The sequence below is a fragment of the Abramis brama genome (genome assembly GCF_963993115.1).
Source record: "Abramis brama genome assembly, contig: SCAFFOLD_98, whole genome shotgun sequence".
Taxonomy (NCBI): Eukaryota; Metazoa; Chordata; class Actinopteri; order Cypriniformes; family Leuciscidae; genus Abramis; species Abramis brama.
The window spans coordinates 24916-40220 of NW_028155924.1; positions in this window are offsets into that span (position 1 = coordinate 24916).

Below are 15305 nucleotides of genomic sequence, written 5' to 3' on the forward strand. Positions count from 1 at the left end.
CTGTTCCAATGTTGGCTATATTCAAAGTAATGAATACATAGATAAAATGTAGGCCTATAATCTTTTTTTTACAAAGAAAGAGTACACTTGAAATATTGTTGAAATTGTAATTATTGTTGTAATTGTAACCTTTTTAATAAAATAGCAAAACATATTTACAAGATAGATGTAAGCAAAATCTTAAATGGTCCTTGCATTGTGGCTCAGTCAGTTTCACACCTGAGTGAATGGCTCATCATTATGCAGAGTGGGTGGGACATTGTATTTCTCAGGTGTAAACCACTCCTCATTCACGCCCCCCTCACATATTGGCTTTCCAAGCAAAACCTGTTTTACATCAATTTAAATCAATGTATTGTTTTATGTGAACGATAAAGCAAGACTATTTTCACATAATTTTGAAGAAAAAACTATAGGCGATGATATCCTTTAGTCAAAAGTCTTATTGCCACATATTTAGTATGTGTTTTGTGGCCTTATTTCTGCAACTTTCATTTTTATTTTTTCCAATAACCACGCATAAACATTATTCTCTTAAAAATTCAAACATATACATGCATGTTGATCAGATATTTTGGTAGCCCTGTTTGTGATATATAGAGTGAATTTACACCTTTGCCATTAACATGTTTATAAATAACTGAAAAAAGCACAAATGTCAGAGCATGTCAGAACACCTCCAGGGCCCAGAGAACAGCTCAGACTCCAGAGGGTTAATACAGATTTCACAAGATGAGAATTTTTTTTTTTAATATAAATTACTTCATTTAAAAGAAGAGAATTCAAGCATCATGCCTGTGTGTCTGTATGCCTGTTTTGACTGAGTATTCGCTGAGTTATTGTTCATTTTCGGACGCGTTTCAGAATGGACTACACTGACAGAGAGAAGGCAGAACTCGCTTCATGTTTATTTTTCTTTATTTGGCAAAAAGCACAACACTGTTTTTATTGTGAGTATACACAAAAATAATACACATTTAACAGAATCGATTGATGTATGAAACTCCTATGGAAAATCAAAGTCAAGAGAGTATTTATGAGTTTCTTTTACACTGATAAAAAAAAAAGCGAGCTGGTATCGCCGGCGATACCGCCGACCTCAGGGGGTTAAGTATGTGTGGTGTGCAGGGCGTGTTTGTGTTAATTGTCGTGTAATTGTCACGATCACACACAGGGAAAGGTAAGATCCAAATGCAGTATTTTAATAGGGTAATCCGTACTCACAACCAGTCCAGGCATAGGTCATAATCCAAAAGGCAATCCAAAAACATAAAAGATAAACACAAGAAACAGGCTCGAACTAACAACGGAAGTGTGGGGACAATATACAAGGACTCTGTGACAAACACTGAAACTGACAGGGTATATATACACAAGTGCTAAACGAGGTGACGAGAAACAGCTGAACACAATGAACACTCAGTGACAGACAGGATCATGGGAAATGTAGTAACAGAGTGTAGGACACCGTGCGGGAAGAGGACACTCAGGGAACACAAACCAGACACTGTGACAGTAATAACTTCTGTATGACCTGGCAATAAACATTTTTGTAATTGTGTCTATAATGTGATTGGCTAAACTTATTTTATTTCGGGTGCGGGTCGGGTGGTTGGTTCTATTTTAAGCGGTTCGGGTTGTGTGCGGATTTTAATTAGTGCTGCTGTCAGAAAACGGGTCAGATGCGGTTTGAAGCACTGCGGGTACGGGCGGGTGCGGATTTACAAAATTGGACCCGTGCAGGACTCTGATGTACGGTTGAACGCCTAATCTCTCCATTGTCACGCTGGACATCAGAGACCGTTGGTAACCCTTCCTTTTACAGTCCCCTAATTACTAGGTATTTACCTGGTAAATATATGGTAAGTTATAGTTGGTTATTGGCAATTACCACAGGTAACAGGAATGTAAATGCAGAGAAACTACAAACTAATTACTAAGTATTTACCTGGTAAGCATATGGTAGTGTTGTGATGATCCAAGGGGCTGTGGTGCTTTGTTTTGTCCAGTAGGTGTCTCTGGGTAACACTTTTTGTGTCTTTAGGTTAATTGATGTGTCGCAGGTGTGGAGAATTGTTTGATTAACCATGCTGCTTATAAGATGCTGGCTTTCTCACCCTCGGAAGAAAAAGATTGGGGCTTGGTCTTTGCTGGTCTCGCTGCTTGGTGGACATGCTGACTTTCTCACACTCTCCAGTCCAAGGCTTGATGTTTTTGTGTTTGTAGATTTTTTTCCTTTACTTTAAATGTAGTTATGTCTGTTTTCTTTATTAAATATTAAATGTTCCGAATTTGATTATGTTGTATGGACTCTCCATTCATGTTACTGCTCCTTGAGCCAAGGGGTTGTAACATATGGGGGCTTATCCCGGATTAACTGAATTGGCTTAGGGTTTTGGTATAATTTGAATAATTCTTTCATTAGAATTATAATTTGGATAATTCTTTCATTAGAATTATAATTTGGACAATTCTTTAATTAGAGTTGTGATTTGGACAATTCTTTAATTAGAATTATGATTTGGACAATTCTTTAATTAGAGTTGTGATTTGGATGATTCTTTAATTATGATTATGATTTGGACAATTCTTTATTTAGAGTTGTGATTTGGATAATTCTTTAATTAGAATTATGATTTGGACAATTCTTTAATTAGAATTGTGATTTGGGTAATTCTTTAGAATTACAGTTTGGTTTATTCTTTAGGTAAAATTATTGGTTGGGTAAAATAAGTTTTGGGGAGTGCCATATGAAAGAATTTTTGTTTTGATTAGTGGTTTTTGGACTGGAGAGAGAGAGTTAGAATTGTCCAATAGTTGCACTAAATTGCTCAGATGTTGTGGTTTAGACTGCATAAGCCAAAAATAACCCTGTGTTAGGCTGAAGAGCGCTTAAAGCTTTTTGTTATTTTAGTTTGTTATTTTAGTTTGTTGTTTTTGGTGCGTCGGACGCGGGTAGACTGGTTAGCAGTTGAGCTGCATGTGGGCGTGCCGAAGACCAGGGTTGAGTATAATTAGTTGTATATATTATTTAGATACGGGGTGGCTTTAACAAAATTTGAACTGTGACCTGTTGGCTTTGGTGAGTATTACATACTTTGTTGTTCAAACGTTCTTTAACCCTATGAGGTCTGAGCTGTTTTCTGGGCCCTGGAGGTGTTCTGACATGCTCTGACATTTCTGGTTATTTCTGTTACTTGTGACATTTTCATGGCTAAATTCTAATTACACTGTATTCAGCACAAACTCTGCTACAATTATATATCAGCAGCATGTATGTAAAAGTTTGTAGTTTTGAGATAATGACATTTATGTGTGGTTTGTGAAAATACAAAAAAAATTCTCACTGAAATAAGGCCACGAAACCCATACTGATTATTTCTTCACAAGACTTTTGAATTGTATCACGTAGCCTAGAATATTTGCTCTAAAACTATGTGAAAATCACTGTGACTGCTCATTCAGATAAGACAATATATTGATTTAAAAATTTTACGACGTGTTTTGTGTCAAAAAGCTCTATGCGTAGGTCATTAATATGTAAGCTTTTTACACCTGAGAAAGACAAAGACCCTCCCCTAACGGCCCTATTAGGAGCCATCAGGCCCCGTCAATCTGAGCTACCTTGCACAATACTGTAAATGAGGAGATTTAAAAAAGATTGGCTTTTAAATTGTTTGGATTTATTTACAACACAACATAATCCAAAGATACACAAATGCCAAAAAAGCACTTATTGAAAACAATGATCCAAAGACAGAGACCTTTGTGCCATTCCTAAAAACATTGTACATACCTTTCATTTCCAAGGAGTTTGATTTTCACTTTACCATGTTCATGTACATAGACTCATGTGGATGCTGAAGTCCTCAGTGGCATCTGGGCCCTTATTCCAAAAAACTCTAACTCGCAATCTTTTTTTCAAAAAAGATGTCACCGCCCACAGATTTAGGAGCTGAATCGGTGCAAACCTAGATTTAGGTTGGAGAAAGGGAAAAATATTTTTTTTTAAATTATTATTACCACCACCCGGTGTATTCCCCATAGGGTTGTTTCAATACTGCCAAACCCCACTCGGTACATTGTCCCTAGGGTTAGTATTGGTAGGTTTAGGAAAGGCAAATTGACCCAGAGAGTGTTGTGGGTAGGTTTAGGGAAAGAATCGGTGTAGGCCTAGATCCAAATTGACCCTGGAAAAGCCCAACACAGTCAGGTGTACTATCCATAGGGTGTTGTGGGTAGGTTTAGCGAAAGAATCGGTGTAGGCCTAGATTCAAATTGACCCTAGAAATGCCTAACACCATCAGATGTATTATCCATAGGGTGTTGTGGGTAGGTTTAGGGAAAGAATCGGTGTAGGCCTAGATCCAAATTGACCCTGGAAAAGCCCAACACAGTCAGGTGTACTATCCATAGTGTTGTGGGTAGGTTTAGGGAAAGAATCGGTGTAGGCCTAGATTCAAATTGACCTAAGAAATGCCCAACACCATCAGATGTATTATCCATAGGGTGTTGTGGGTAGGTTTAGGGAAAGAATCGGTGTAGGCCTAGATCCAAATTGACCCTAGAAATGCCCAACACAGTCAGGTGTACTATCCATAGGGTATTGTGGGTAGGTTTAGGGAAAGAATCAGTGTAGGCCTAGATTCAAATTGACCTAAGAAATGCCCAACACAATCAGATGTATTATCCATAGGGTGTTGTGGGTAGGTTTAGGGAAAGAATCGGTGCAGGCCTAGATCCAAATTGACCCTAGAAATGCCTAACACAGTCAGGTGTACTAACCATAGGGTGTTGTGGGTAGGTTTAGGGAAAGAATCGGTGTAGGCCTAGATTCAAATTGACCTAAGAAATGCCCAACACCATCAGATGTATTATCCATAGGGTGTTGTGGGTAGGTTTAGGGAAAGAATCGGTGTAGGCCTAGATCCAAATTGACCTAAGAAATGCCCAACACAATCAGATGTATTATCCATAGGGTGTTGTGAGTAGGTTTAGGGAAAGAATCGGTGTAGGCCTAGATCCAAATTGACCCTAGAAATGCCCAACACAGTCAGGTGTTCTATCCATAGGGTGTTGTGTGTAGGTTTAGGGAAAGAATCGGTGTAGGCCCAATCAGGTGTCTTGTCCATTGTAAGCCCAGCTCCCATTTGACAAAGGCAACAGAATAGGTGTAGATTCAAATTAGTAAATTCATTCCAAACACCCTCCGACATAGATAAAAAGACAACACACAACCAAATAAATTATTCTGAGAATTAGTATGGATCGGCTCAAAACAGAACTTTATAAAGGGGCTCAGATTAAAAAATGATTCCTGGAACCATATTTTCCAAAACCATTTCCCCATCATCATATTCTGCCCCTATTTAAAAACTCCAATGAAAATCTCCTCCGTGTGTAAGAGCTGACTTGTTCCCCGTCGAAGATCCCATTCTCCAAATTTTGTCCTGATTTCAAGAAAAAAAGATGAAAGATGATGAAGGAAGATGAAAAATGAAAGAAAATGAACCAGAAGATGCTGAGCCTGCTTAGGAACAACAGCATCTCCCTAAGGGCCTGCTTAGGCCCGTATTCATCCCCCTCGCTCGGCCCCCACCCCGACCCAGTGAGTCGGAGAGGAGCCGGAGAGGGTGCTTCTTATAGTTTCTTCCATCCGACGATCTTTGCTCTTCCTTGAATTTCCGACTCCATCAAAACCTTGATTCTCCAAATTAGGTTACCGATATCTCTCTTCTCTCATTAAGACCATTCGGGTTCCAAGTTTTCAATTTCTCGATCCAAATATATTCCTTATAGAGCCTGTGCCTCAAAGTCCAATTTGGGTAATGCTCCAAACCCCTTATTCTCAATTTCTGTAGTCCATGTCTTCTAAAGTGTTCAATCAGTACTCTCCTACTGTCACTGAAGACTCCCTTCCGAATCGCATACCTGTGTTGATACAGACGAGTCCTAATAGAATTCTTTGTCTGACCGACATATTGCTTACCACACCGGCTACACTGAATCGCATAAATACAGTTCTTTGTTTTCAAAGGAATTCTAGGGAGAAAAAACGCCCTCGCTTGACCCCGAGCTTTAATAACCCGAGACCTATTTATTGCTGGCGGATTCCCTTCTTTCGGTCTAGGAAGTCGGCTATGAACCAACAAGTCTCGCAAATTTGTATTCCTCTTGTAGGCAGCAAGGAGAGCAATATCCTGACCTTCTGGGATGTCTGCCAAGGTCTCCTCGAAATTATTCCTAATCTCTATATTAAGCCTCACAGCCTCTGGTGTATACGGAAAAATAGCCGGAACTAGAACCTTACCTATTCCTGCTTTGGGCCTGGGCTCTGGGTTCGCCTGCAACCGACGGTGTTCCTTATAAATCCCTCTAAGCCGTGATCTAGAGTAACCTCTTGCCCGGAGCGCACAAAACAACGTGCGTTTGGCCTCCTGAAAGTCCTCTTCTCTTGAACAAATCCTCCTAAATCTGAGGAGCTGAGATAACACTATACCTCTAAAGGTATGTCTCGGATGATAACTCTGATGATGCAATAGGGCATGGGTATCTGTCTCTTTAAAGAACATCTTAAAATCCAACCGACCCGTGGAAAGAAAATCCGGTCCCTTATATACCATTGTATCCAGGAACTCAATCGCTTGTTCCCTAACCACCGCTTGTACTTTAATCGAGTCATGATGCGCGTTTAATACTCCCAAGAAGGTTTCAAAGTCCTGTTGACCATGACTCCACACCCCCCAGACATCATCCAAAAAACGCAAGTATGATAAGGTTTTTTTTTCACACTTGGGGAAGACCGTTTCTTCCCATTGGGCCATGTATATATTTGCATATGCTGGTGCAAATCTCTTCCCCATGGCTGTCCCCTTGATCTGTAGATAAAATTCCCCCTCAAACTCGAAATCATTACAGGTTAAACTCAATTCCAGGAGTTCCAAGATCGCTTCATCTGGTCTGGAGACGTCAGGGTAGCGAGCAAAACAGTCCCGCACTGCCTTCAGCCCCAAAGGGGTCTCAATGTTAGTGTAAAGACTCTCTACGTCCAATGAGAACAAAATTGCCCCTGATGGCACTGTCAGACCCTTCACCTTATCCAAGAAATCATAAGTATCCCTAATATAACTAGAATGCCTAGTAGACAAAGGATTCAGATAAAAATCAATGAATTCCGCAGTCCTATGACTCTCACTCCCACAATCCGATACTATTGGACGACCCGGGGGCATGTAGGGATTAAACCATTTCTCTTTAGGTTTATGCACCTTTGGCAATAAATAAAACCTTCTAGGTCTAGGCGTGACTTCTCCCAGTAGATACCTTACCTGCCGTTTGCAAATAAAACCTGTCCTTTCCAAAGAATCCACCACCGCCTCAATGCGAGGCACCGATTCCATAAAAATGGGCGCCGTTAGCTTACGATAAAAAGATCCATCAGTCAGCTGTCTCTGTGCCTCTTGCACATAATGCTCCCTATCCATAATGACCACTGTACTTCCCTTGTCTGCTGGTTTAATAACTATATCACGTCTAGAGATCAATTCCCCCAGAGCTTTAACCTCTTCCTGGGGCAAATTCTGTCTCGGAGTCCTTGCTCCCGATGGGGCCAGCTGGACCCCCTCCACATTCCTGTCAAAGAAATCCCATATTTCCCCTGGTAATTGCTGGGGCCTAGGCACCCAGCCAGATCTCTCAGAAAAGGGCAAAATCTGAACATCTGTCTCCTCTCTATGGCCAAAAAATACCGCTCTCTGTACCTTGGCATGAAACTGACCCAAGTCCGCCAGAAGAGATCCCCTATCAGTCCTTTTCATTAAATGGGAAGGGATAAAAGATAAACCCCTGCCCAATAAACTAGTTTGTTAATTCCCTAAACCTACCCACAACACCCTATGGATAATACATCTGATTGTGTTGGGCATTTCTTAGGTCAATTTGAATCTAGGCCTACACTGATTCTTTCCCTAAACCTACCCACAACACCCTATGGATAGTACACCTGACTGTGTTAGGCATTTCTAGGGTCAATTTGGATCTAGGCCTACACCGATTCTTTCCCCAAACCTACCCAAAACACCCTATGGATAATACATCTGATGGTTTTGGGCATTTCTTAGGTCAATTTGAATCTAGGCCTACACTGATTCTTTCCCTAAACCTACCCACAATACCCTATGGATAGTACACCTGACTGTGTTGGGCATTTCTAGGGTCAATTTGGATCTAGGCCTACACCGATTCTTTCCCTAAACCTACCCACAACGCTAATGTTAACTGAAAACTCAGAGACAAATTAATCACTGAATGTTTTATTTCATTATTTAATTTATAGTACACGGGGCCCTGGCGGAATGGCCCCCTCATACTTTTAAATGCCTCTGCCACTGTCTCAGGATTTCCCTGGCTGTTGCAGACGTCCAGTGCACCTTGTCTGGTTCTACCCTGAATTGCCCTTCCGGGAGAAGGGGAATACTACATCCCAACTCTGCAATCTTTTTATTGAGAGCAGCAAGCAGGGTTTTCTGCTGTCTCGGAAGGGCTTGATCAAAATTGATCAATGGGACGTAAACTTCCGCCTCCGGAAATAACCCCTTGGTTTTTTCTACTATCTTTTCGAGCATCTTCCCCAACACTGTAATGCTTCCCGCACTCCTATCATTCAGGCCAAATGAGAGGATCACATGCTCTAATACCTCAGAGCCTTTTGTCCCATATCTTAGGATCGCATAGGCGTCCGCTATTGAGGCCCCTGAAAAACCATGAATCTCCAGGTCCCAGGCCTCTGTCTTTGGTAGCCGATTCACGTTTGAGTCCCCCACAATAAGAATGGGATGGAGACAGGGACCACTCCCTAATATTTTGTCTCCCTCCATGGTTGAAATGTAGGCTCCATTTTGAGGCCTCCTCACGATCCCCCTTAACCTTCTCCTGTTCCTTCCTTTTATTTTCCTTTTCCTTCTCTCTTTCTCTCTCTTTCCTTTTCCCTTTCCTCCCGTGCTGACCCTACTGAATCCTCCAACAGCCAGTCAAGGGCCCCCTCTACCTCAATGACCTGAGGACTCCCCTCCGTTCTTTCCTCCTCCCGAGGTATCTGATAAGGAGTGAGGGCCGGCAACATCGCCACAGCTTTGTTTGTGCTGGGGCCCAAACCTTTCTTGGCCTTCGGAATCCTCTGCCCCTTCCCCTCGGCTGCAGGTACTACTGCGGGTGCTACTGGAATTACCGGTCCCTGAGGTTGATCTACCTCCATAGGGGCCTCTTCACCTTGTTCCTGCTGTTCCCGCTCCTGTTCTAACCCTAATCCCGGATCCCGGTCCGGGTCCCAGCTCTGGCTCCAGCTCCGGCTCCGGCCCTGGCTCCCGCGCAAATTGAGGGATCGCTTCAACCTCTGGGCCCACCTCTTCCTCTTCCCCTTCCCTTTCTTCCGGCCTTCTTCCCGCCATTAATTTTTTTACTACGTTCCCGGCTCGCCGAATCGTCTGCTCCTTAATTCTTTTGTACCTCCTCCTGGTCCATTTGATGGCCACCTGCCACGCCTCCCTCAAATCCACCCCTGGGCTCACCATTATCTCCCTTCCTGCCCTTCTTAGGGCCCCTTGATAATGGGTTAGGGTTGGGGTTAGGTTAGGGTTAGGTTTTTTGAGGATATTACAACAGCCCATCCCCCTCCTGGTTTTTCAAAAGGTTTCCGGGACTGAGGATATGCACTGGCCGACGCTTGTCTGACTACCTTGTCGGGCTCAACTTCGGGACTATAGTGGAAGATCACTGCCTCCCCTGTGGGTATCAATCACCATGCTTTTGTGATTGTACCAATGGACCGAATATGGACCCCATTACACTTGGACAGAGGTCCCACTCGATCCCATAGTTTTTTACCTGACTCAGATTAAAAAAACCACTTATGGGCCATTACTAAGCCACTATGGGTAAATTTATTAGAGCAAAATATAGATAGACGCCACCCCAGAATCCGAAAAGATTCCTATAAACTAACCACAGAGTTCTTTTGGTTAGGGCAGAACAACAATAATAGTAGTAGTAGTAGTAGAAGTAGTAGTAGTAGTAGTAGTAGTAGTAGTAGTAGTAGTAGGTATAGACCCCAATCCACCTCCTAATCCCTCAGATTCGTGTGAGAGGGAAATATTTAAGACACTCTCGTCAGTAGTGTACCTCAGACTCCTTGGGTGTTTCGGCTCTTTAAACACCAGACACCCTCCTCTGAGGCGGCCTATCCTGGATGATCAGTCTAGGACGAGTGTCTCATAGCCAATTTCTAATTGAACTGGACCAGACCCTTCAAGACACTGTGGTTGGGTTCCGGTTTACAGGTTTTTTTACCGAAATTGAAACTAACCACTCTTTCCTTTGCCTATCCAAAAAAGATCAAACCTCCCTTTGGGTAAGAACATGGATTATTTCTCCTGAAACTTACTGCTCTTTTTCTTTTTCTTTTCCATTACAGGACCACAACTGATCTCCGAATCAGAACCGCCAGGTAAGAACATGGAGTAAAAAATTTTTTTCTGAAACTAACCACTCCTTTTCTTACTACAGGATGACTGTTAGCCATACTAATCTCCCAATTGGAACTGCCAGGTACGCCGGAATAACTTCCCAGTCTCTTGACCTGGTCAAAAGAAGACTCACAATGAGGTGGGCATCGAAACTGGCGGATGCGGAGCATCAAGCTTCTACCAGTCCTTTGCCCTAAGAGTCAAGACAAACCAAACAGACATCATCCCATTACAGGACAACCGCTGGCCGTGTTGACTCCTGAATTGGAGCTGCAGGTAAGAGAATTCACCCCTCTACCATAACCGAAAACGATGCCACAATCAGTGTGTAAGCATGTTGTTGCAGGATGTGCTGTTGCATGGAAGGTGCTAACCACCCATAGAAAATTGGGCACCATTTAAGACCTGTTCACCCCAGGTCACTGTCCCTGCAGTGCTGTCCAAGTGGACCCAGGGGGGCTGGATACTTACCGCCCTCCCAAGCAACCCTTCGTTAACACCGCAAGGTATCCAGGTTACTCGAGAAAAGCCTGCGAAGAATGGTCTACTTCTGGGGCCCTTTGTCAGCCTTGCTGACTTGACTCAGGAAATCCTGCCCGAGAAGTCCCCAGATAGCAACCAGTTGCCACCAGGTTCCTCCCACCGGCAGGATCTCATGCACCCTCACCTCAAAGTTCAAAGATTGGCGGATGCACATTTCTGCACACCAAGCTTCTACCAACCTCCTCCCCCGAGGGAGAGTGTGAAGGGAAAACCAGCTGAACAGATTAAAATCCTTGCCAAAAAGGATAAATCTGTCAATCGCTGATGCCACCAGATGGCGCATCTTCTGATATCTATCTTTCTGATACGGTTACCTCAACCGTGGTAACTTCCAAAAATTATATATTATATTATTTCCAGTTCTTGCTCAAAACTGATTTACTTAGACCATCCCTATCAAAAAAAATTGAAAATAAACGGTCCCTTTAATAAACCCTCACTTCAGGAAAGAGCCACTTCTCCCCTCCCAGATTTAGCGAAACACGATTTTCAAAAAAATGTTTTTTTTTTTTTTAAAAACATTGCCCATAGATTTTAGGGCAGAAATCGGTACAGACACAGATTTAAATTGGAAAAAACCATGCCAAATCCAAACATTAACCCAATCAGGTGTATTCTCCCTCAAACTGGGATGGGAAAGAATAGATGTAGGCCCAGATCCAAATTGATAGAACAATGCCAAACACAATCCGGTGTATTATCCCTAGGGTTGGGATGGGTAGGTTTAGGGAAGGAATAGATGTAGGCCCGGATCCAAATTGATAGAGCCACCCCAAACACAATCAGGTGTATTATCCATAGGGTTGGAATGGGTAGGTTTAGGGAAGGAATAGATATAGGCCTAGTTCCGAATTGACAGAGCAATGTCAAACACAATCCCGTATATTATCCATTGTTGGGATGGGTAGGTTTAGGAAAGGAATAGATGTAGGCCTAGATCCAAATTAATAGAGCCACACCAAACACAATCAGGTGTATTATCCATAGGGTTGGAATGGGTAGGTTTAGGGAAGGAATAGATATAGGCCTAGATCCGAATTGACAGAGCAATGTCAAACACAATCCCGTATATTATCCATTGTTGGGATGGGTAGGTTTAGGAAAGGAATAGGTGTAGGCCTAGATCCAAATAAATAGAGCCACACCAAACACAACCAGGTGTATTATCCATAGGGTTGGAATGGGTAGGTTTAGGGAAGGAATAGATGTAGGCCCGGATCCAAATTGATAGAGCCACACCAAACACAATCCTGTTGAAAGATGAAAGATGAAAAGATGAAAAGATGAACCTGAAGGTGCTGAATCTGTTTAGAAACAACATCTCCCTAAGAGCCGGCTTAGGCCCGTATTCATTCTCCTCGTCCGGCCCCAACCCCGACCCAAAGAGTCGGAGAGGAGCCGGAGAGGGTGTATTGTGGTTTCCTCAATCCCCCGATCTCCATACATCCTTGAATTCCAATTCCCATTGAATCTCCAGATTAAGTTACTGATACCTCTCTCCTCTCATTCAAACCATTTGGGGTCCAAGTTCCTAATTTCTCAATCCAAATGTATTCCTTGTACAACCTGTGCCTTAAAGTCCACTTCGGGTTATGCTCCAATCCTCTTATCCTTAACTTCTGCAGTCCATGTTGTTTGAAATGCTCAATCAGTACTCTCCTGCTGTCACTCAAGACCCCCTTCCGGATCACATATCTATGCTGATATAGACGGGTCCTGATGGAATTCTTTGTCTGCCCAACATACTGCTTACCGCACCGACTACACTGAATCACATAAATACAGTTCTCCGTTTTCAAAGGAATTCTGGGGAGAAAAAATGCCCTCGATTGTCCCCAAGCTTTAATAATCCGGGGTCTATTTATTGCTGGCGGTTTCCTTCCTTTCAGCCTAGGAAGCCGGCTGTGAACCAGCAAATCTCGCAAGTTTGTATTCCTCTTGTAGGCTGCCAGGAGAGCAACGTCCTGACCTTCCGGGATATCTCCCAATGTCTCCTTAAAATTATCCCTGATCTCTTTATTCAGTCTCACTGCCTCCGGAGTATACGAAAAGATAGCCGGAACCAGAACCTTACCCACTGCCGAGGGCCTGGGCACCGGGCTCGCCTGCAACCGACAATGCTCTTTATAAATCCCTCTAAGCCGCGATCTCGAGTAACCTCTCGCCCGAAGCGCACCAAACAATGTGCGTTTAGCTTCCTGAAAGTCATCCTCCCTTGAACAAATTCTCTTAAATCTAAGGAGCTGAGATAACACTATACCTCTAAATGTATGTCTTGGATGATAACTCTGATGATGCAACAGGGCATGAGTATCTGTCTCCTTAAAGAACATCTTAAAATCCAACTGACCCGTAGAAAGAAAGTCCGGCCCCTTATACACTGTTGTATCCAGAAACTCAATAGTCTGTTCGTTGACCACCGCTTGTACCTTAATCGAGGCATGATGCGTATTTAATACTCCCAAAAAAATTCCAAAATCCTGTTGACTATGACTCCACACCCCCCAGACATCATCCAAAAACTGTAAGTATGATAAAGGAGTCTTTTCACATTTGGGAAAAACCGTCTCCTCCCATTGGGCCATGTATATATTTGCATATGCTGGTGCAAATCTTTTCCCCATGGCTGTCCCCTTAATCTGTAGGAAAAATTCCCCCTCTAACTCAAAATCATTACAGGTCAAACTCAATTCCAGGAGTTCTAGGATTGCTTCATCAGGTCTAGAGGCATCAGGGTACCGTGAAAACCAGTCCCGCACTGCCTTCAGCCCCAAAGGGGTCTCAATGTTAGTGTAAAGGCTCTCTACATCCAGTGAAAACAAAAATGCCCCTGGTGGCACCTTCAGACTCTTAACTTTATCCAAAAAGTCATAAGTGTCCCTAACATAACTAGAATGTCTAGTAGATAAGGGATTCAAATAAAAATCAATCAACTCCGCAATCCTGTGACTCTCACTCCCACAGTCCGAAACTATTGGACGACCCGGGGGCATGAAGGGATTCAGCCATTTCTTCTTAGGTTTATGCACCTTTGGCAATAAATACAACCGTCTAGGTCTGGGTGTAGCCTCCCCCAGTAGGTAATTTGCCTGCCGTTTGCAAATAAAACCTGTCCTCTCCAAAGAATCCACCACCCTCTCAATGCGAGGCACTGATTCCATAAAAATAGGAGCCGCCAATTTACGATAAAAGGATTCGTCATTCAACTGTCTCTGCGCTTCTTGCACATAATGCTCCCTATCCATAACGACCACTGTACTTCCCTTATCCGCTGGCTTAATAACTATGTCCTGCCTAGAGATCAACTCCTCCAGAGCTTTAACCTCTTCCCGGGGTAAATTCTGTCTTGGAGTCCGAGCTCCCGATAAAGCTATCTGGACCCCTTCCACATTCTTGTCAAAAAAATCCCATATTTCCCCTGGTAACTGCTGAGGCCAGGGCAACCAGCCCGATCTCTCACAAAAAGGAAGAATTTGGACCCCTGTCTCTTCCCTAGGGCCAAAAAATACCGCTCTCTGTACCTTGGTATGAAACTGACCCAGGTCCGCCAGAAGAGACCCTCTATCAACCTTTTTCATTAAATGAGAAGGAATAAAGGATAGACCCCTGTCCAATAGATTAACTTGTGCTAATGTCAATCGAAAACACTGAGACAAATTAATCACTGAATGCCTTTTATTTAATTTCTGGTGTACAGGACCCTGGCGGAATGGTCCCTTCACTCGTTTAAATTCCTCTGCCAGTGTTTCAACATCTCTCTTGCTGTTGCGGCTGTCCAGTGTAATTTATCTGATTCCACTTTAAATTTTCCTTCTGGAAGAAGGGGCATGCTGCATCCCAATTCTGAAATTTTCTTATTAAGGGCAGTTAACCTCTCCCTCTGCTCCCTCGGGAGGGATTGAACAAAATTTATCAATGGAACATATATTTTTGCTCCCGGAAATTGCTCCCTGGATGCTTCTACAAGCTTATCAAGCATCTTCCCCAGAGTCAGTACATTCACTTGACTTCGGTCATTGAGGCCAAATGAGAGAACTACATGTTCTGTTACCTCTGACCTCTTTGTCCTGTGTCTTATGATTGTGTAAGCGTCGACAATTGAGGGCCCTGTAAAGCCATGAACTTCCAGATCCCAAGCCTCTGTTTTCGGTAACCGATTAAGATTCGAGTCCCCAATAAAGAGAATTGGACTGACTGGAGACAAGGACCAATTTGCCATATTTTCTCTCCCCCCATGGTTGA